The sequence below is a fragment of the Pelodiscus sinensis genome, chromosome 14 (assembly GCF_049634645.1).
Source record: "Pelodiscus sinensis isolate JC-2024 chromosome 14, ASM4963464v1, whole genome shotgun sequence".
NCBI classification, from domain to species: Eukaryota; Metazoa; Chordata; order Testudines; family Trionychidae; genus Pelodiscus; species Pelodiscus sinensis.
The window spans coordinates 14,040,964-14,065,058 of record NC_134724.1 but is presented as its reverse complement, the minus strand read 5'-3'; the positions used below and the strand labels follow the sequence as shown (position 1 = coordinate 14,065,058).

Below are 24,095 nucleotides of genomic sequence, written 5' to 3'. Positions count from 1 at the left end.
CCCAGTCTCTGTAGCCTCTCTTCATCTGGGACCTGTTCCCAACCCCTGATCATTGTAGTTGCCCTCCCCTCTCCCAGCCTTTCTCTTCCCCTCTCCCACCTCCTTTTCCCAGTCTCCCCCAGTTTTGTTCAATAAAGACAGAGTCAATGTTGGAAGAAACGTTATCTTTATTTTGTACATCAGGAAGGGGGGCTAGGGAAGGGTAAGTGGAAGGAGGTGAGGGAGGAATGGGTCACGAGCCCCCTATGGGGAGCACTGGGCTGGCTCTGTGGGCTTCTGGGGGTGGAAGCTCTCCTGCAGCCCCCCAATTGACCCCTCTCCCCAGATGGCAGCCTGCGGCAAGTGCAGCCGGGCTGATGGCCGAGTGCTGTGATGTGCCCAGTGTGGGCACTCTGGGCACTCCAAGCAAGGACTGGTTTTCAAGCGGGGCACCCCTGAGAACTGTCTGTCCGGGGTGGGGGTCGGGTCCCTTTAAGCGCAGCCCTCGGCTAGCCTGAGGCAGCATCTCCACGCTCTAAGTCCTCCTCTGATGCCCTGCCGGCACTGCTTCCGGCCATCCTTAACCCCGGTTCAGGGTCCACTCAATGTGGACATGCTAGTTCGAATTAGCAAAACGCTAATTCGAACTAGTTTTTAGTTCTAGACGTGTTAGTTCGAATTAGCTTAGTTCGAATTAACTAATTCGAACTAAGTTAGTTCGAACTAACTCTGTAGTGTAGACATACCCAAACTTAGTGGCCTGGAAAGGGAGAACTGAAGGGTGCTATGACCAGAAAGACCTCTGGACCTCACAGAGGCCCATAGCTGAGTAAGTTGTGACCTGAATGGTAACACAAAACAGCTGTCCCAGCAACATGATTATACCATTATTATTTTATTTTCTTGTCTTGGTCTGATTTGTTTGCACTTACATTTGAATCTTCTGGGTACACAGCAGGGAATCTATTGAATGATATACATGGAATTATCATTTTTCTGTACTTGTTTGTATCTCTGCTCTGAAATAGTCCAACACTGAGAAACTTGATGGGTCTGAGGATTGAGAATGAGATAAAGGAGTCTGTTACTTCTGGATCATTGTGTGACCTGAGTCAATGCAGATAGAATAGCATTGCTATCTGATGGCTATCATGACTCAGGCTATTCTGATAGTTCTTTTTCCCCAGTTTGGTAACCAGTTGTATGCATCTTGAATTTCACCAACACAAAGTCAGCAAAGAAGTCAAGGGTTAAATGGAGCATTGAATTTCCCTTGATCCTTGGAGTTAGTCTTGCCAAAGGAATGTTGAAAAACATTGCCTGAGGTCTGTGTGTGGAAGAAGTTTATGCTGCTGGCATTGGTGCAGACCTCTATTGCAATACAGAAGTTGACTTTAGAAAAAAAACTCAGGTCATAAAGTTTGGATCCAGATCTGGATTCAAAGTTCCCCACAGTCTAGGGCTACATCTATACCGCAGGCTTTTTGCGTAAGAACTGTTTTGCGCAAGAGTTCTTGTGAAAAAGTTCTTGTTCAAGAGTGCATCCACACTGCCATGTGCTTTTGTGCAAGAGATGTGCTTTGGGCAAGAGCATCCATGGCAGTGTGGATGCGCTCTTGCGCAAGAAACTCTGTGGCCATTTTAGCCATAGGGCTTTCTTGTGCAAGAAATCCCTCTTGCCTGTCCACACTGCCTTCTTATGGAAGAGCACAAGAGGGCTTATTCCTCGTGGGAAGATGAATAACTCTTGCACAAGAAGCCCTGTTTTCCAACACTTTACTGTAAATTTACTTGTGCAAGAACATGCGTGCAGTGTAGACGCTCCGCAAGTTTTTGCACAAGAACAGCTGATCTTGCGCAAAAAGCCTAGAGTGTAGACGTAGCCTAAGTGTAGAGTTCTGATCTATAGAAGGATAAGCCTAACACCAACACCAGCAGAGCTGAGCTAACTACATAGATGTTACACAAAAAAATATGGGACGGAGGCATGTATTTATAGACAGCTCTGCACCTGGCAAGTTGCAGATTTTAACTATGATCAATGGCCCTTTATTCTGCAGTGTATTTGGGCACCTGCATAAATTGTTGTGTTGATTGAGGTTAAGCAATCAAACTTTCTGGGGGTAGCAGGCTTGTTGTCCAGGGCTCTCAGGGCCCATCTAAAGAAGCTTTGAATTCTCTTTTACATTTCAAGACCAAGAGGTGAAGAACTGCAAATGTGATTCTGAATGCTAAACATAGACTAATAATTTATCACATGCTGACAGGTTTGAATATCATGAATGAGCCTCCCAGACGGTCCTTCGAAATCTCCTCACTCTAGCTTATGTGAACTAGGTGGAAAAGGTCTCTCTGAATAGCAAGTTGAAGTCAGTAGTTTTTCTCACTATACGGGCTAATCCATCTCTCCATTCCCTTTAGGATTAACCAGATGAGCACAACAGTCCCTCTTCCTGTCAGATAGGAGTAATTTCCATTGGCATATCTTGTTCAGAGAGACTCAGAGCCTCCTGCCAGGGAGTTGAATCTTGTATCTTTCTTTTGTCTCTACAGCAATAATAAGTCTGGTGCCTGCCTTACGTAAACTCTACCTTGTGGAACAACCAGCAATGTTGCAATAATAGCTCGTTTATTAGTCTCTGTGCCCCAAGCATGTCAGCCTACAGATTTTCTGTTTATTCTTAACAATTCACTATTCCTTAGCAGCGTCTCCACCACAAAGTTTGCTCTCTCACTTCTCCTCCTTCCCAATGCTTTGCTCTTTAGATTCCTGGCTCCACAAATAACTTGAGTCTGCACATGAATGTGTGATCTTAGGTATTTTGCAAATGGTTTTTCACTCCAGGGACTGGGATTGCTACCTAGCCAGGATGGAAAAACATATACCCATGAACAGACAATTTAGCAAAATAACTGTAAGCGTCAGTTATGCCTGAACAAAAACAGCAAATGGTCCTGTAATGTGCTTTATACTCTCTTATTTACTAAGATTGCATTGCAGGTTATTTACATTTCAGAATTCATGTATCCCTGCGTCCGTAAATGTCTTTCTTTCTCACTTTCTTCTTGATTAAGTGGCAGAGCCTAATCTCAGCCCAGTACCAACATTCACAGCAAACACAAATCTTCCCAGAGATAATAAAAATAGTGCTTTTATTTATTTTTATTCTTTTGCAAATGCAGTAATTTACATATTAAAGTGGTTATTAAGGGAAAAAAGTCACTGATGCAAATTTGACATTCAGATGTCAGCTCCTCCATAAATAAGGTCAACTATGATAAGAACATGTTAGTCTCCAATTATAGGTCTCTTAATGCTTAAATAAAGCTGATGTGTGGCATTTGCCATCAGTGCACAGGCTCACAAAAAGATGTTCACCAGAGTCACTCTGGTTGAAATTTTCTCCTCTTGTTGTTTAATTGCTTTTTGGCTAGTATGAGACTCAGATGCTGACCTGAAAGCCTTCCTGATCAGCAGGGGCAGACGGCTGGGTTCTACAGGACAGACTCCTTGATCAGACTATATACAGTCTCACCTTTGCATTCCAACTTCTAAGAAACAAGTAGCCTAATTCTCTGCAGTAAAAGGAACTCGGCTTTGGCCTGGATTACAGAATAGTCGCTGCCACCTATCACTCAATCCTAATGGAAAAAGCAGTTTGGAAAGGCAACTACTAATGTGGGGAGGCATGCTCCTGGTCCATCATCAGGAGCTGGAGTGATACTTGATATTGTATGAGAGGCTTAGCATGGCCAAGGAGACTGAAATAGTCAGTACTGGAGTCCTGCTACGATCCCAGTGGTTGACCTCATGCTATATTTTCTCAGTCAAATAGTGCCTTGCATAGCAGTATGTTTCCTATTACATAACACTGGTAGCCAGAGCTAATTGATGACTCCTTTTTAACATCTCTCAAGTATCAGATGGATAAACTGCTTCTATCGTTATACAGTAATACTAATGCAAGGTGTAGGGTGACAGAGGCTTATGATAAGAGCCCAGGACCTACTGCCAAATGCCAGTGGGATTTTTATGTGTGCCTTTTGCTTGCTTGCTAATAAATTCACCCCCATAAATCTTTGCTTGCAGAAACTTCATATGTCTTGCTTTCTTATGCAAGCTCAATGTCAACTCCCCTTTCAGTGGCAACTCCCCAAGTCTGGATGCAGTAGCTGTAGCTACAAACAGAAAGCGAAAGAAGGCTTTTAGGATTTGAGGAGGCAGGGTGGCCACTTGCTAGGACATGGACTAGACAGATTCAGAAGACCTGTGGTCTATTGCCACTGACCTGAAAGGTAACCCATTCAAACTTTGTGTCTTAGAAATGGAAATGTTCGCAGCCATCTTTACAAAGTGCTTGTAGAGATCTATAGATGAAAAGTGTTACAGGCCAGCCTCACTATAAGCCCAAGATACATTCAAAAAAACTTGGACTTATAGCGAAACAACTTAAAGTGGGGAATATTTTTCCCACAGCTGACTTCCATTTGCGCAAAGTGAGGGTTTGGGATTTTTTTTTTTTTTTTTTTTTTTTTTGCATGACTTAAGAGCAAGGAATGGGAAGACTTATAATGCATAAGTTCCTACAAGCATCAATGACTTTAGTGTGGAACAGATGCATACCGGTGTGACTTATAGCAGGGATGCCCTGTACACAAAATCAAATTATTAATATTAGGCTTGAGTGAAGAAACACTTCCTTTTGTTTGTTTTAAACCTGCTGCCTGTTAATTTCATTTGATAATCCCTAGTTCTTGTGTTATTAGAAGGAGTAAATAACACTTCCTTATTTACTTTCTCCTCACCAGTCATGATTTCATAGACCTTTATCATAGTCTTCCACAGTCATCTCTTTTCCAAGCTGAAAAGCCCCAGTCCTATTAATCACTCCTCATATGGAAGCCATTCCATACCCCTAATCATTTTGTTGCTCTTTTCTGAACCTTTTCCAACTCCAATATATCTTTTTGAGATGACGTGACCACATCTGCATGCAGTATTCAAAATGTGGGCTTACTATCTTATTGTCTACCTCTTTCTTAATGACCAACCAATTAGCTCGTCAGGTCTCTCCTCCACGTCGGTCTTCTCTCCTGAGCCTCCAGTCTCTCACTCCATCTCTCTCTCTCTCTCTCTGTCCTCCTCCTACTGCCTCCTCCTCCCCTCAGCTCTCCTCCACCTTCTGACTCTCTCTGTCTCTCTATTTCTCTTCTCCTCCCCCTCCTGCCTCTCACTCGGGGAACCGCGGAGCCCAAATGGCTGTTTGGGCTCCACACTCCCCGTGCAGCATGGGGGGGACGTGGAGCCCAAACGGTCGCTTGCGCCACTTGCTTCCACGTGGCGGCCCAACTGAGCGGAGCAGAAGTCAGCCGAACGCCATGGCGGGAGGCGAAGGGGGAAAAACAGGAAAAAAACAAGGTTGTTCACAGAGCCTTGTATTGATCACCAGGCCATAAAGTTCATTAGGTATCACTAATGACTTTCACTAGAAGACCTATATTAATAAATAAGTTTACTCTTTATATTTTTAACTTTGCATTTTTTTCTCCTTCTCATTTAGGGGGCAAGTCAGTGGGTGGGGAGTTGTTGGTTTTTGTTTGTTTGTTTGTTTGTTTGTTTGTTTGTTTGTTTGTTTGTGGGGGGTTCTCACTTGTGTGTGGCTCCCAGATGATTTTTTCTGTGAGTCAGTGGCCCTTGACCCCAAAAAGCTTTCCCCACCCCTGCTGTAAAGGGCAAACAGTTGTATCTCAGGAGATCTTACACAGCTGCCTATACCTCGAGGCCAGGGAAGACTCTGACTTCCATGACTAGGCCACGAAGTATCTCAGCTGCCAATATTACTTGAGATGCCATATGTCCTGTGTTTCTGTAAAGATGATGAGGTTGGGCACCTCCAAGTGAGTTTATTTGCAGTCTTCTTGAGGTCTGGAGAAGTCTTTCTCAAACCTCACTGATACACAGCTATATGAGTTTTAGGTTCCTTCCTGGTTTACAACTGTCCTCCTCACAAGCATCAGAGCAATTAATGAAATCTTTGTGGATATTGTAGATTACCATAATGCCTAGCAGCCGTAGTCATGGAACAGGAATCCATTGTACTAGTTGCTGCCCAAACAGAGAATACAAAGATGATCCATCCTTTAGGAACGTATAATCTAAGTATAAAACAAGAGACAACAAGTGGCTACAGACAGGGGAGCACAAGGAAACAATGAGACAACACTGAGTTGCATGATAAGTAGTGGTCTCAGCACACCAGGGTGTGTCTAAACTACATGGCTCCGTCGATGGAACCATGTAGATGAGGTTGATAGGCAGAGAGAAATGAAGCCGCGATTTAAATAATCACGGCTTCATTTAAATTTAAATGGCTGCTGCGCTCTGCTGACCAGCTGATGATCAGCTGTTTGTCGGCAGATGGGGCAGTCTGGACGCGCCGCGGTCGACAAGGAAGCCTTTGTTGACCGGCACAGGTAAACCTGGTTTCACGAGGCATACCTGCGCGGTCGACAAAGGCTTCCTTGTCAACCGCGGCACATCCAGACTGCCCAGATCTGCCGACAAACAGCTGATCATCAGCTGGTCGGCAGAGCGCGGCAGCCATTTGAATTTAAATGAAGCCGCGATTATTTAAATCGCGGCTTCATTTCCCTCTGCCTATCATCCTCATCTATATGGCTCCATCAACAGAGCCATGTAGTTTAGACACACCCCAGTGCCTAGTTGTTATGTTTTTTGTAGGAATCACAGAAAAGGAGATTTTTGAGCCTGGATCTGAACAAAGCTTGGTGGATATTTATGAGGAGCACCAGCCAAGCATGAGGCAGCATGGGAAAAAGCATAATGAGTTTTTTTTTAATATTAGATATTGAATAACTCATGAAAACATTTCGTTTGATCCTCCAGAAAAACCATGGTGCCCTCAATTCATAGTGGGATGGGGTGGAGCAACTTACACTGTTTCTATCTATGATGTATTCTCCCCATATTCCAGCAGCCCCCAAACTTTTGAGGGTTGTGGCATCCCTACCCTGTCCATCCCTTCTTCCTTCTTTCCCCCTGCAACCAGAGCCAGGAGTGGGGCTGTGGCTTCAGTATGGGGGGAGACATTTTGAGGGTCATGGCTTACTCATTCTGTCTGTACCCTGTTTTCCCCTGCCCCCCAAAGCCATGGCTGGGAGTGGGGCCATGACTCCAGTAGCAGGGAGACATGGACAGGGGAAAGGGGTCACAGCTAAGGTTGCAGTTAGGGCTGGGGCTGGGGCCTGGAGCCATGGGCGGAGATGCAAGCAGAGAGGCAGCTGGGCCCTCAACCAGGTGCAGCTCTACTATTGCAGAGCTGAGCCAAGATTGGGGACGGGGCCAGGTGTGGAACTGGGACCTGGGATGTAGGTGGGGCAAAACCAGAGCAGAGCCGATGGCAGGGAAGGGCTGGGTGGCACTCCCTCCCCACCTTTACGTAGTCTAGCCTAGGCTCCACCAGGGTATGTCTACACTACCCTCCTAATTCGAAATAGGAGGGTAATGTAGGCATACCGCAATTGCAAATGAAGCCCGGGATTTGAATGAGGCATTGAATGAGGAGTACAGCTAGTTCGGATTAGAAGCCTAATCCGAACTAGCTACTCCGTGCCGCGTGTAGCCGCGCGGCACGGGGTTCGAACTGCCGGCATTTAAAAACGGCGCCGGCCGGCTTTATGCAAATGAAGCCCAAGAAATTCAAATCCCGGGCTTCATTTGCAATTGCGGTATGCCTACATTACCCTCCTATTTCGAATCAGGAGGGTAGTGTAGACATACCCCCACACACCTCCAGACATTCCTCTATGCCCTCCTATGGGGTCATGCCCCACGCTTTGAGGATCTATGCTATCAACAGACAGACAGACAAATTGATAGAGGACTTCAGTCTCCAAGACCTTCCTCCAGCATGACTAAGATCACATTAAATTATTTTTAAATGTAACCCCTGTGTATAAAAAAATACCCTTCAACAGCAGATAAAGCAATAAATCAACATGACTCATTCTCAGACAGTGAAGGGAGATGCTGGAGGTTGTGTATGAATTGAAAATCTCTTGTTTTATTCTAGCAACTTTCATTTTACCAAGAACTCACCAGTATAAAAGAAGCCATTAGCAACTTTTTTATCACAAGTTCTGTATTAAATTTATCCCAGACAATGGGGAAAGTCAGTCATACAATACAAAATGTGCTAATTCTCTACAACCCACCCGTACATAATAAGGCTTGCCTATTGCTCTGATAACTGAGCTATTTTAGTATGCAAGGTGCTGAGTGCTGTGCGTGCCTTAAAATTGACCGAGTGCAATTATTGTATTGATTTGATGTGGCATTAGCTCTGTGTTTAAGCTGGTTTATGTTTTTTAATTTGCAATTAAATAAAATGATGCCTATTCCCTAAGATGGCTGATGGTTGTTTATACTCTGCAATGGTTGATGAAGCAACTTTTATTTGGGCTTCATAAAACGCAATTGTTCAGCAGCTCTGAAGTATAGTAGATAGATTTCTCAGAGAGGTTTCTAACCCAGAAAAAGATAAAACTAAACTCCAATCTATTTTAAAATGGACCAAGTAGCAATGGCTGTGTTGCAATGGGACTATAATGAAGTAAGTGAGAGAGCATTATTGTACTACTGATAAAAGTAACGATGGAAATATCTTACATTTCTATAGACCCTTTCATACTGCAAGATTAAAAGTGCTCTAAGAGAATATGTACACATACACACACACACAGAAGTAATGTCACTTAGCCACCTCCATCAACACCACTTATATCCAGCCAGTTTTGGAAGGGAATGTGGCAGCTGTTTAACAGCACACACCACACAACAGGCTTGCTACAGCTCTATGACTCAGATTACTCCATTGTCTGACTCTAATCAAACAAACCTTTTAAAAAAGCTTGCTGTGCAGCACAGAAACAGGCATCTGTTCATGCTCCTAGGCTCCCTGAATCGCGGTGTTAGATGGGTGAGAAAAATGGAAAAATAAGATCAGAACCCACACAGATTTCTCCTCTGAGGATCTACATTGTTGCTTTTACATTTTGGTATGAAAGAAGCGATAGTGAAAAGTGGTTGGAGACTGAGCTCTAGGTGTGTATCTAGACTACAGGGTTTTTTAAAAAAAAGTGGCCTTTTTTCAAAAAAACCTCACCTGGGTCTAGGCTGCTGCCACATTCTTTCGAAATTAAATCAAAAGAACACGGCAGTTTTTTTGATCGCAGAAAACCTCATTTTACGAGGAATAACACCTTTTTCGAAAGTGCTCTTTCGAAAAAAGGTGTTATTGAATGCAAACAGTGCTTTTTCAAAAAAGAGCATCCAGACTGCCTGGGTGCTCTCTTTCGAAAAAGCAGCTCTCTTTTTAGAAAATACTGGTTGCTGTCTAGATGCTCCCTTTTGAAAGAGGCTTTTTCAAAAGATTCGAAAAAGCCTCTTTTGAAAGAGGCTTGTAGTCTAGATGTACCCTACGTGTTGAAATCCAGTCCCTGCAGAACAAATCTAAAACAGGAACAGGAAAAACAGTCTTCACACACAGCATTAGAATCAGCTTGCTACTAAGCCTGGCTCCTTATCTCAAATAAGGACCATCTCTAAAAGTTGAAAGTTTCAGGGCTGACAACAAGGGACAAGCTTAATGCCAAAATGGTACCACAAAACTTAGTCTGTAATGTTCCCTCTAAATTTTCCATCCATGTGCAGAATACATTTTGTTATGTGAACTGAGGCATGTGCGGATGTGTACCACCAGTAGAAACACATGCTGCTGGCTGAGGGCACTCTGCTAATCAGATGGGCGGCATTTGAATCTCTCCAGGGTATCCGCCCAAGCGCTCATCCTACAAGGAACACTGGAGTCTGGTTCAACTCATATTAAAGTCCGTGGGAGAGTTTTCACCAGCTTCAGTGGGCTTTGGATTAGGTCCTCCGTTACATACAAAGGAAGTGGATGTTTGCCAGGACACCAATGCTACACAGACTTGGTGGGTTTCAATCCTTGTTCAACTGTTGTTCTGGATTGGAGGGTTAAACTCATAAAGGACTGACTTAATGCATTAAATGTTCCAAGTACAGATAAAGCCAGGTCTTGCTGATCAGTTTCCACTCGGCATGGCCCCAAGGCTCAAAGTTCCAAGTTAAATGATTGATGTCTCTCAGTTACTGTCTCTATTCCATAGATTCCTTCTCTCATGAGTGTGGAATGCAAGAACAGAGAACGCTAGGAGGGTTATGTGTCTTAAAATTATGTGTAACATGTCTCTCTAGCCCATGATTGACCTTCAGAAATTCCATAGATTCTGTGCTATCCATTCATCAACCTAAATTGAATTCTTGTGTCTATTGTCCTATTTGAAACAAGTTTATCACTGGATAACATACCACAGTGTGCATATCAATGGACAGCATTTCTGTATCACATTGGGCTCATTCTGATGGCAGCTAAGTAGAAAATTTTCTATGGATAGGTTTTCTACTGGGTTTGTTTTAATTGTGCTGATGTCTTCTTTGCTATTGCTTTCCACAATATCTTGGCAAACAAATGTACCAGCAGGAATAAAGTGAGTATTGTAGAATATTCCCACAAGTGGGGGTTGAATTTCTTGTGATGAGTATTCACTTCAAAAATCTAACTTTGTTAGGATCATCCAGTAAAGAACTGATATGTACAATGTGAATGCTGAGCACTATAACTAATCCAAACAACCCAAACAGTAAATTATAATTATCAAAACAATATCCACTGTAAACAGTTCACAAGCAACCCAGAGGCTGAAATATATTTGTGCTGAACATTTACAGAATAATCACAATCACAATCACAATCAATGATTTATGAAATACAGTTGGTTTGTAGATCATTCAAGAGAAAGAACTGAATTAAATATATTTTTTCTATTGTGAACTATTCACTCAGTTTCAGTGGGGTAGGTGAGTTAGTCTGTAACAAAAAAACTTAAAAAACAACGAATACTCTATAGCACCTTGAAGACTTAACAAAATATGTAGATGGTATCATGAGCTTTCATGGGCACAACCCACTTCTTCAGATGGTAATACTGTCATCTGAAGAAGTGGGTTGTGCCCACGAAAGCTCATCATACCATTTACATGTTTTGTTAGTCTTTAAGGTGCTACTGGACTATTTGTTGTTTTTTAAGTTATTCACTCACACTATGTCTAAACAACATCCCTCTTTTGAAAGCAGGGTGTAAATTAGGCAGATCAAAAGTGCAAATGAAGCGGGGATTTAAATATCCTGTACTTCATTTGCATAATTGCATGACAGCATTCTTCCAAAAAACGGTATTTTGAAAGTGAAACCACTGTCTAGATGCAGTTCTTTCGGGGGAAAAAACCCTTTTTTGAAAGATCCTGTACTTCCTTTCAAAATAGGGATTTTTTTTCAAAAGAACAGTGGTTTCACTTTCAAAATACCCTTTTTCAACACGATTATGCAAATGAAGCACTGAATATTTAAATTCCTGCTTCATTTGCACTTTCAATTTGCCTAATTTACATCCTTCTTTCAAAAGAGGGATGTAGTTTAGACATGCTCTCAGTGTTAGCTGTGCTGGGTTTTGGTTTTTTTTTTTTTTTCATATATACATAGATTTTAAGGTCAACAGGAACTACTGGATTATCTAGTCAGACTTTCTATAAAACATAGGCCAGAGAATTTCACCTATGAATTTTAAATAAACACCCAATTAGTCTACCACCTAGAGATTCGTGAATAGACGTCTTTAATGTTATTCAGGCTGCAGCCTTTTGCAATCATTGCTTCATGTATCATCGCCATGAAACATCTTCATGTTTTCTCACACAGCAAAAAAAATCATATTGTGATGCCAGCATTTCTTGATGTCATAATGCACAATGTTACCGCATCACAATACAGTGTCATGATGTCACAATTTTGCACAACTCCCAAAGCAATTTGGAGGCAGCTGAATCAAGATGCAAGTCCTACTTACAATAATTGGGATAATCTTTCTAATAACTAACGCCACCTTGGGAGAAAGATGAAAACATATCAACTGGATTCAGTAACAGAGATAGAGCTAATGACTTCCAGGAGCCAAGAGAGATACAAAAGTCTTAAGAATGGTAGGCAAGTATTCCATGCTTAAAACATTCTGCAGACTAACTGCCCAATCCTGAATTGCTTGTTTGTTGCAAGTTCTCACTGATTTCATCAGGAATTTGACATGCACATGGAAATCAACTTTGAGGATTAATGATGGGATATACAATAATACATAGAAAGAGATTTAGCAAGCTAAGCTTCTCTTGGCTCATAGACTTTATATAGAGCCCTTCTTCCATAACTAAATTGACTCCACTTGTAAAAAGAACACTTCCACTAGTTATTCATTTGCAATATAATAACTGTATCACAGATTTTAGAGATACCCATTTTCCAAATCTTTCATACAGCACAGTTTTAAAGACATTTACATTTAAATTGTCAAGTGGTTTAAACCCACAATTTAAGTTTTGTATATATTAAAAAGCAGTTTCACAAAACCTAACTTGAAGAGAAATTATATGCATCATCCATAAATATTGCAATAAGGGCTAGTGTCCTTTGACCATGTTCCCACTCCATAGTCAAGAAGGCTTGATTATTTGAATATTTTTGAATGAATTTGGTGCTAGATTGTCAGTCCTGGAAGTTGAACTCTTTCGCTGTTTATTCACAGAAAATATGTTGTATTAGTGCAGGCTTCCCATAAACCCTTCTTTCTGCTAATGTGCTTCTGACTTGAAAAGGACCTCTTGGAGGACTGAGAGGGCAGTTGAGCTCATGCGCACCTTAGTCCCTCGGCTGAGATTGCCTGAAGGGGGGCACTTAATATCAGTGGTGATGATGCTTTTTATGATATGAGCAGGAACCCACAACTAACTCAACAGAAAACCCTTAATTCTCTCAGCAGAGGGCCATCCGAATGTAATAACTTTTGCTCATTACCAACCTGAAATTACTTTTGAACTGATCATCTAGAGATGGAAGTTTCATAGGTACTTTAGATGTAAGTAGGATCTGAAGGAATACTAGTTGGAATGAGAGAGAAATCCTGTGTAGGTCTACATAAATAAGGTTTATTCCTGCTTTGCTTAGATGTGTTAGATATTCAGCAAATGGAGTGGTATTTTGCTCATTGTAATCAATTTAATTTGTGACCCAACACCGACTACGTTTGCATTAAATCCAGCGGTAGTGTGACGGGGCGGCCCCGCCCCGCACTCAAGCCCAGGGAAACCACCTGGTGCCGGGGGCAGAGAGAGCCCCACCCACACAGCCCTACTGGGCATGCTCCGAGGGGAGCAGAGGTATAAAAGGCTGCTGGCCTGTTCAGACGGGGCGGCCCGAGCTGGAGCTAGCGCTCAACTACCAGAGAGGGAGTCGCCAGGACTGCTGAACATGCTGCTGCCAGGCCCAAGCCGGGCTTGCCCCCAAGGTCAGAGCCGCCTACCGACCCCCCGTGACCCAGGCACCGGACCGGACACTGCCAACCCCGACGTTGACTGGGGAAGTGCCAGGACAGCCACCCGACCAACATCAATAGGTGGGACCGCGACGGGCCAGGGGCAGGGGGTAGGAAGCGACCCAGGGCAGGGAGCTGGAAAGGCCCCTGAGGGCTCGGTGCGTTGCGGGGAGGAACCCCCGCCAACCCAGTGGTGGGAGCCACCCGCCACTAATAGGGCCCTGGGTCGGGGCCCAGTGGAGAGGGAGGGCCTGGGACCCCCTACCCCTGCTGCCCGAGGCCCCAGCGAGTGGGGGGCTGGGATAAAGAACTTTGGAACTTTGGAACGAGGAAGCCTAATCCGAACTACCTAGTTCATGCCGCGTGTAGCCGCGGGCATGGAGTCCGAACTAGCGGACATTTAAAAATGGCGGCGCCTGGCAATATGCAAATGAAGCCCAGGAAATTCAAATCCCGGGCTTCATTTGCAACTCCAGTTGCCTACATTAACCACCCTAGTTTGAACTAGGGTGGTAATGTAGACATACCCTTTGGGACTCTGGGCCTGCGTATTGAGGACTAGGCTGTGAGGCCGTATTTCCCCTACTGCAGGGGCAGTGAACTTTGGGACTAGGCCTCCAGGCCTGCGTGTTGAGGACTAGGCCGTGAGGCCGTATTTCCCCTACTGCAGGGGCAGTGGACATTGAGAATAGGCCAGTGGGCCATATTTCCCCTAAAAAGGGGCATCATGCTTCAGGCCGAGGCCCAAGAGGGCTGGATGATGCCCCAGATGAGGGCAGCAACACTGAGCATGAGGGGTGACCCCCGACAGGTAGCTAAAATATGGTTACCGATTTTTGTAATTTTGTGGGAATACAGAGAAGTAGAACTGTGCTTGTTCCAAAGGAGAACGCTCACAGTCAGCAGAAAGAAGCTTGCTAAGTAGAGGCTCAACTTTCAGAGCTCTAGGAGTGCGTCTAGACTGTGGTTTCTTTCAGAAAAACTGACCTTTTTTTTGAAAAAACTGGACAGGGAAGAAAGAGTTCCAGGTGTCCTGGTGGCCACTCCATCCATAGTAGTCACAAGGGGACAGTCCATTGGGATATAGCAGTCACAAGGAATCCATGAAACAGTGGGAGCATATAGAATGGGACCAACATCTAAGCTAATGGAAATCCAACTTTTCTCATGATTTTGTTTGCACTCAGCAAGCAGAGCTTGTAGGTATATTGTTGTCACTGTCTTTAAGGGTATGTCTAGACTACATGGCTCCATCAACGGAGTCATGTAAATGAGTTTACTAGACATAGGAAAATGAAGCGGTGATTTAAATAATCGCCGCTTCATTTACATCAAAATGGCCACCACACTGTGCCAATCAGCTGTCTAGCTGCACAGCAGGGCAGTCTGGACGCACCACGGTCAACAAGGGAAGCCCTTGTCAACCGCTCTGGTAAACCTCATTTCACAAGGCATACTGGAGCGGTCGACAAAGGCTTCCCTTGTCGACCGTGGCGCGTCCCGACTGCCACGCTGTGCCGCCAAACAGCTGATCGGCACAGCGCGGTGGCCATTTTCATGTAAATGAAGCAGCGATTATTTAAATCGCTGCTTCATTTTCCTATGTCTAGTAAACTCATCTACACGGTAGTCTAGACATACCCTAACAGTTGTGTCAAAATGTGAGCAAGATCAGATCCCACAGCTTTAGAAACAAGGCATGATGAAGGCATCTTGGGCACAAACTCCTCCTCCTCCATGAGCGCGTTAGAGTCGGGTCCTTCTACGGTCTTGCAGATTTAGACCCTTCCAGCAAGAGATGATATAACTATAAATATATTAGTGCTGCATGCCCCAGGATGCCAGCTAATATTCTATTACCCGTCTGCTCTTTGCACATTATTCAGTTTCAGAACTAAAGTAACTCATTACCCACTGACATCGAGAGGCTGCTCGGAGCAAAGCCAAGCTGATGTTATTCTGATGGTTTTCTTCTCAAAACGGAGGACTTCCATGTTGTGTCTGCTATGCCCCAGTCTTCCAGAACATTTGTTGAGCCATTAATACACAGAATGCCAGGTTTCTCTCCCTATTGAACAGCAGGACATACTTTAGTAGAGCAATAAATTAGATTCAAAGAGAAAGGGAAAGGGTAAGCCGGGAAAGAGCAGCCGAGTTGGGGGGGGAGTAATGAAGAATTCGCGCTGTTCCACTCGACAGTGCTCACAGCTTCAGCACACCTCTCTATCCCCTTGCCCTGATGTGCTGTGCTCCATGCTGCAAAAAATGAGAAAGGAACATTTTTATTTGCTTTGCTCGTTCCCCGTCAGCATCAGTTGGCTTTGCAGAATTAGTTCTTAACCCTTTGGTCAACCTAGAAAGATGAGGAAAACCAAACCAAAACCACTTATCTCAGTCCCAGTCTGAAGTGTCTCTATGGAAAGGATAGGATTAAAGGCCCAAATCCATTCCTGTTGCAGTCACAGGGTGTTTTCCCTTTGACTATAATGACACCAGGTGTGGACTCTAAGGATATGTCTACACTGCATTAAGAAGTGTGATTGCTGTGTGGTGTGGCATATCCTTGCTATCTTTAATTCAACTAGTGTAACCCACACGCCTACTGGGTGTGGTTCCATGTCCCATGTAGTGGCACTCAGACCACTTACAGTGAGAGATAAGAATGAGTGAGCTCTACAGCATAAGCAAAGAGCCAGCTGGCTTTATAGCTCAAGCTGGAGAGGTTCCTGCACTAAGCTCTAGATAGTCCAGGTTTGAATCCACCTGTTAGCACTTACATTAGCATGTCTAAAAATAACAAGGAAGAAATGGCAGGATAGGTTGCAGTGCAGGCTAATAATATGAGTATGTACCCAGAGTCCCTGATGGGTTCATATAGTTAATGCTGACACACTTGCTGCTGCATCTTCACTGCTATTTTTAAATGTGCTAGCTAGATTAAAGCTAGCACAGGTCCATCTACTCAAGTTGCAAATAGACCTTTAACTGGAGTGTAGCAAAAGAGAGGACTTGACAATTACAGAACAAAGGAACTGTACACAGAATATGGTCCTAGAGATCCTCTTCTGTTCCGATAATGAAGAGAGCATTTGATGAAAGTGAAAGATACATCATTTAGAACAAACAAGAATGTTATTTTCTAACAATGCAGTCATCTATGGAGCCACAGCAGATTAACAAATCAAATAGTTTGTAAATAATCAAAAAGAGTTAGCTAGCTAGATTTATGCACTTGAATAATATTTTCAGTGACTTGACCCAAAGCAAAAGGATAATTGGGAAAATCGAGCCTTGTGCTTTAAGCCCAGAGGACCAGTTGATTTAGCCTGCAACAGTTAATAAGGAATGTCTCCAATTCTTTATGTAGTACAATGCCATTACTTGAGTCCTCATAAAGGAATGCTATGTGTGCATAAAGTACTACTGAATTTCATTTACTGTGAGTTAATTCTCTTCTCCCCCAACCGGTGCCAGTATATGACCTTCCAGAAATATTTTGCTCTAGATCAGTGTTTCTTAAACTGTGTTCCGCAGCACACTGGTGTGCCAAGAGGCAGTCAGAGGTGTGCTGCGGAGAACAAAAGAGTTCAAAATGGCTGCCCTTAAAGGAGCAGATGACTTTTTTTCCCCTCAATAATTCCCCTCCCCCGCTCCCTTTTTTTTTTTCTCTCAACAAAAAATCCTTGGTGTTCCTCATAAAAAAAATGTTGTTTGGTGTTCCTCGGTCTTAAAAAGTTTAAGAAACACTGTTCTAGATAAAGCCAGTCAAGAATCATAGAATCATAGAATACTAGAACTTGAAAGGACCTTGAAAGGTCATTGATTCCAGTCCCCTGCCCTCTTGGCAGGACCAAGCACTGTCTAGACCATCCCTGATAGATGTCTATCTAATCTGCTCTTAAATATCTCCAGAGATGGAGATTCCATAACCTACCCAGGCAATTTATTCCAGTGTTTAACCACCCTGACAGTTAGGAAGTTTTTCCTAGGCTATGTCTAGACTACAGGATTTTTCTGGGATACGGTATCCTGGAAAATCTCCGCTGCGTCTAGGGAACACATATGCTCTTCCACTTTTTTTGCAGAAGAGCAGATGTGCTATTTCGGAAGCCCTGTCTTCCTCCTCCCATGAGGATGAAGGGCATTTCTGAAAGAGGGTTTTCTTTTCCAAAATTTGGCCCAGGGTATACGGGCCAAATTTCGGAAAAGACTCTTCTGAAAAAAAATCAGAAAAAAGTACACAAATTGAGGAGCGTAATTAACGTACCTTTTTCTGAAAAAGCTTTATACTGTAGACATAGCCATAATGTCCAACCTAAACCTCCCTTGCTTCTTGTCCTAACATCAGAGGCAAAGGAGAACAATTTTTCTCCCTCCTCTTTGTGACACCCTTTTAGATACCTGAAAACCACTCTCTGTCTTCTCCTTTCCAAACTAAACAAGTCCAATTCTTTCAGTCTTCCCTCACAGCTCATGTTCTCTAGACCTTTAATCATTCTTGTTGCTCTTCTCTGGACCCTCTGTAATTTTTCCACATATTTCTTGAAATGTGGAGCCCAGAACAGCACACAATACTCCAACTGAGAACTAATCAATGAAGAGTAGCATGGAAGAATGACTTCTTGTGTCTTGCTCACAACACTGTTATGCATCCCAGAATCACGTTTGCTTTTTTTTGCAGCAGTGTCACATAGTTGACTCATATTTAGCTAGTGGTCCACTATGACCCCTAGATCACTTTCTGCAGAAGTAGAATTTTAAACTACTGATGAATTTCAATAATTTAACATAGTTACATACCAAACCAGAATGAAGACTTGAACTATCAACATTATTTTAATGAACTGAAAAGTTCAGAAAATTTCCGATTTCCTACCACACAGGAATTTAACTCTAACAATCCCTTTTGAAGTCAGTGGTACCTACAGCTATATGAACTTTATGCATGTGAGTACCATTGGCAGGGACAAAGCTGCAGGGGGCTAAATGGAAACGATTGCCCATGTGGACAAGGGCCCAAAGCTCCCAGCGTGGGGCTGTCTGGCTCTCACTGACTTATGGCCTGACTGATAATGCCACCCACTCAAGCCCTCTAAGGAACAAGAAAAACCAGTCTGTTTTGTTATTATTGAAACTCTCAGGCCTAAGCCCTGGCCTTCAGCCACACAGAAGAGTCAATGCCAAGACTTCCTTGGGTCAGACATCTTCCATCTCCCTTTCCAAGGAAGAGGGCTGAGTTTCTTCAGGACCATGAAAGGATTTCCCTTTTGTTTGCTTTATAATGCCGTCAGAGGGAAGTGGACTTACTAAGGGTACGCCTAGACTGCACACTTATTTCAAAATAAGCTATTCCAGAAGAAATATTCCGAAATAGTTTATTTCAAAATAGCACTTCTACACTACAGGAAAGCCTCAAAATTAGTCTGAGGCAGGATTCCCTAATGTAGATGTGCTACCTCGATTTAGAGCCCCAGAAGGCACTAAAGAGTAATTACTTTGAATGGCCCTGGGGAGGAGCTATTTCAAAATAGCAGCAGTGGAGCATCCACACTACTGCTATTCTGAAACAGCTATATCGGAATAGGCATTATTCCTCATGGAATGAGGTTTACAGAAGTCAGAATAAGCCATCTGTTATTTCAAATTTATTTTGAAATAACAGAATTGCTGTGTAGATGCTTGTATTTTTATTTCTGTATAGTGGCCGTTATTCTGAAATAACGCTGCTGTACAGAAGCACCCTAAGTGTCCCAGGCAGAGGGCTGTTCCCCACACCTAGAACCAGACCATAGGTCTGCTGTAACCCAGATGAGCATATAAGATGTAAGCAAGGTGCCCAAACTCATACCAAAGGGTAAGCGAGGTGTGACCTGGACACATAATGTTTTACTGCCTTTTAAAAAGAGCAGACTGAGTTAATGCTCAAGAGACATTTGCAGATTAACTGAGATATTTCTTATGTCAGATGGATGTATCTAAGCTTTCACTCCTGAGTCCCTATGTTTACATTACAGTTTTCAAAGAAAAGATAAAAGGCAGAAGTTTAAAAAAATCCAGCTGATAACTAAATTTTAGTGTTAAATTACATTTCTGCCTCAGTCAGGTCCTTCTGACTTCTTTAACCCTATTTATCCTCCAGTTCCTTGAAGAGTCACTTGGGCCCAGAGCCTCAAAGGTATTTATGTTCCTAACTCTATAGATTTCAGTGGAAGTTAGGAGCCCAAAGATCTTCAAAGATCTGGGCCTGAGCTCCTAAACCTTTCTTTTTCATAGAATTTAAACATTTCCATCAATATGAATTAGTGATATAATTAATAAGAGTAAGAACATAATGGGGAACGAGTACTTAATAATGGGCACTTCAATCTGCAGAGAAAAGTATAACATGATCTAATGGCTGGAAATTGAAGCTAGCCCAATTCAGACTGGAACTAAGGCATAAATGTTTAACAGTGACAGTAATGAACCACTAGAACAAATTGCCAATGATTGTGGTGGATTCTCCATCACTGGTAATTTTAAAATCATGGGTGGAAGTTTTTCTAAAAGATCTGTTCTAGGAATTATTTTGGGGAAGTTCTATGGCCCGTGTTACATAGGAGGTCAGACTAGATTATTACAGTGGTCCCTTTTGGTCCTGTAATCTATGAAGAGGAGGGTGGAGAGGGGAGTTAAAGAGAGAGAAACTTGAACTGGAAAATATGTCCCTTATCAGTTCAGATCTTACAAGGAACCAAAACTATGGAGAAGGATTCACATCCGTAATTCACGGTGGTTCAGATTTGTAGATCCAAATTGTCTCGTTGAAATGCTTGGGCTGACCTCCATCTCAGATTATCACTGGGACGTGATACATCAGAAATAAAACTTCCAGACACAGTGCTGCTGAAAGTTTGTAATTCTGGGGGTAGAAAAAAGCCAGAAAAATGGATATGAATTAGTATTTAGGTTTGGAAAAAGTCCCGTGTTGTCATTTGAGTGAACTTCAAATATTAAGACCCTATGAAGAGGTGTAGATATGTCCTGCTTATTCATCTTAGCAACCAGAGCAGGCTGGTCTAATTAGCATCAACTCAAAACTCTAAACACCTTAGAACTCTAAACATCTGTCCAAAATGAAACATACTGATGATCCAGTGGGGAGAGCGGGGGGATTGCCCTGTCACTGCCCACCTTATACTCAGTACAGGTTAACATGAGGCAACGATTTCCAGTGCTGTCAATAGGGCACCTTTCTTCTCTTTTCCCTTTTAATTCTACTCCCAACTGGTCTCTATAAGCTAGTACCTTTCCCCAGCATTAATTTCACTCAATTTTTTCCTTGAAGTGTGCAGTATCTTAAAGTGCATTCTAACAGCAGCTAAATCAGTTTTACATAGCATGGAAGTGGGTCACTTCTAGAGAGCTTTATGCCCCTTCTTAATCATTAGTCACTGGGAGTGCGTGGTGCAGTGTATTGTGTCTGTAACAAATCTCCTCTGTTATTTTCTCCATTCTCTGGGGGAATAAGAAGAGGGGTATTTTTCCTCCTCAAGTTTTATGCCAACACTGAACCTGAATTGACTGGGCTTTAATGCACTTCCTACAAGGCATGGCCACTGAACATCTACTATGCTTCCTAGGAGTAGCCAACTACACAGGGATATAAAGTGCTTTAATTCTAGGTGATGCAATTACCCATTTAGACTGGAAGTCTTGTCTATAGAACTCATTATAACCTCATCTAGCATTGCTGTCCCTGACAGTGAAGGACCCAGGAACAACTATCCATCTTCTTGGTTCCTGTTAATAAAAACTGGAGAATGCTACCCAGCTACCAGTCAAGCTATTGCCTCACTTGGTACAAGTTTCAAGCAAGGGATAATTCATACTAGCAGACTGCACAGCAAGTATATCCGTTGTAGAGCAGAGCACAAGTCAATAGAAAGGGCTCCATCCATGTGGGATCTTTACAGTCTTCTGTCCCCAGACTCCAGAAATAAACAATTTAAGCAAAAGATACTTCATGGACCATGGAAGGAGGGCAGAAACTTTCATTACCTTCTCCCCTCAGAAGTCCTGGACTCAAATCAGGCAACTCAGATGTTATTTTGTCATATTACATGATTGAGCACAGCTCAGTTTATATCTATTTCTGCACGAGACAGAGGATTCAACTAGCAGAGGGTGATGACAGCCTGGTGCATTGGGAGTATGAAGCTAGAAAAAAAGGGGGGTTCTGAAGGTGAAAGTTACACTGGCATTGGCACAACAGTGTGTAGGGACTGGTGTGGAATAGCAAGGAGTGCTTGAAGGCCATGTTTGAAGTCAAATGGCAGAGCCATTTGGTTCAGCACTGGAATAACAGGAGGTGTGTAGAGGGTTTGCACATTATCAGAGTTGTATAGAGCAGCGGGTGGTTCCAAACGCCATCGATATCTCCCTTTCATGTGCAAAAAGTCACCAAATGCACCCCAAAATTAATGTTTGTCAGTTATATATATGTGCATGTGCATAATATGAGAGAGAAAGAGAGAAGCTGTTTTGATTTTTTACACTTAAAAAATAATTGAAGCAGCCACTTCGAACATTTCTGATTATTTCAGGTGATCAGGAGCAATGGAGGAGCTGTAATTTCTTCCATGGTGTTTGCCTGATACCTCCTCAGCAGAAACAAGCTTCACAGAGCACTGAACCCTTACACTATATCTGCCAAGACTTATTTTCCGCCAGCTGCCTAGTAATTGCACTAGGGGCTGAGTTCAATATCCTTAAAATCCCGTCACTTCACACTGAAAACCCATGGTACAAATGATTCTGTAGGTTATTTAGTCTCAGATTACTGACTTGGAGTGAGAAACTCCAAGCACCAGCTTTCCCTGACCTCCAATGCGGTGCAAATCACCCTTCCACTCCCATGGGGAGCCAGCTTTCCCATTACTTGGAATAACAGGCTAGATCCTGTTCCCTCTTCCTTCTTTACTCACAGTATTTAGTTCCAGACATGGTGCACCCTTCCGTGTCCTTTATGCTGTGGAGTTTTCCACTCTTCTTCAATAGCCTGGATCACTGTTTGTCTCACTCTCACTTTAGGGTACTCAGTAGGGCCACACACACCCTTAAATGCTGGGAATATTTGAACCATTCTTGAACTTCAGAGCTAGTTCCATTCCCATAAAAAGTCAAACCAAAGCCTCCACATCTCAGTATCCCCACACACTGGGAAAACTTGCACCCAGTTCTGAACTTTTCTGCATGAGTTGGACTTATGTCTGTGTGTGTGCGTAGTTAAAACCCCTATTTTTGTTCCAAAGTTCACGCACACACGCACACACTCACACACAAAGTCCATGAGCCAGAAAAGGACTGTGAGGTCTGCAAGAAGTGCTGGCTTAACTAACTAGTGGTGGTGTTTGTATTGTGGACAATTTGCCCTATAACCACTCCAATGTTTCTCAAAGTGGTCCACGAACCCACTTTGAGAAACCTGTTAACTGGCCCACGCCAATTTGTTTACTCACCAGCACCGCGGCCATGGAGCCTCGCAGCTCCTATTTGCTCTGGTTCACTATTTGCAGCTACGAGGAAATGAGGAAAGCAGCATAGGCTGGGGCATTGCCTTTGAACCAAATCAAAATCCCAACCTCCTGAACGTCCCATTCCCTGCAACTCTGGGTTGTTTTGATCACAGCCCATTTTGATTTTGCGTCACTAGTACCACTTGTAAGATCTGGGTGGATTCATTTTATCAGCTAAGACTTGTTTAGCCTGATGGTCACATGGTGGCATTTTCCCAACTCCCGCAGGCTTGTTTGCAGTGATGGGCAATGCCATGGATCAAAGACAGATTAATGTAGAATGTTTGCGATCCACACCTTGTGGTCCAAGAGGAACAAAGGTCAAGGCAGGACAGTAATCAGTACATTGCTGGACTGAACTGGCTACCTTATGGAAGGAAACTCACAAAGGCAGGAGATGAAGGAAGACTACACTGCATGTTGGTTAACTGGGCAGCAGAGTCCATCTTTGGGGGCATATACTGGTGTGAGAGGAGCTTGGGGGAGGAGGCACTGCAAAAAAAGAGTGGTGGGCTGAATCCCAAACATTGCTTCTCTGCCTGCCTGTGATGTGCATTCCATGTGCCTATCGTTCCAAACACAGACCCTTTTGGAGGGGTTCAGAAAAGTCCCAATAACTTATCATCATTATACTAAAAGCTCAGGTCTGCCTCAAGGTGGGCCCAGAAGCGGGAGGCCTGAAGCGCTGGTCTATTCCCATGAGATTTCCAGGATTGCTGATGAAATAGGAGAGAAGGCCACGTGAAACAGTACAAATAAGTAGCCAGATTTTCAGATCTTTATCCTCTTGGCTGCTCTCCTCTCTATTTGTTGATGATACTGATCTGCCTCTTTGTCCCACCCACCCATAAGGTGTAGATGGGGTGAATCCAAATCCCAGACAAATCTTTTCTGAGAGAGACCTATGGGGAAATCTTCAATGTTGAAGCAATCATGATACAAGCTTTTCTGATGAATAAGTCAGCAGACAGATTCAGATCTATTAATTCACTGCAATTCAACAGCTTGTTATGCTTTTGCAGTGCCGGCCCCTTGGGT

General features: G+C 43.2%; 1 protein-coding gene across 5 annotated transcripts in view; it reads left to right on the top strand.

Annotated features, from left to right (window-relative positions):
• The window catches only part of KLHL25 (kelch like family member 25), a 147,475-nt gene that overhangs the window by 36,124 nt on the left and 87,256 nt on the right, over positions 1–24,095 (top strand). For 3 of the 5 annotated variants that reach the window (XM_025181727.2, XM_075897041.1, XM_075897040.1), the window contains exon 1: positions 11,951–12,118. The exons of the other annotated variants lie outside the window; for them this stretch is intronic. The gene's annotated coding sequence lies outside the window, so the exon portion shown is untranslated. Of the gene's footprint in view, positions 1–11,950; positions 12,119–24,095 lie in introns of those variants that run through there. 5 annotated transcript variants of the gene reach the window in all.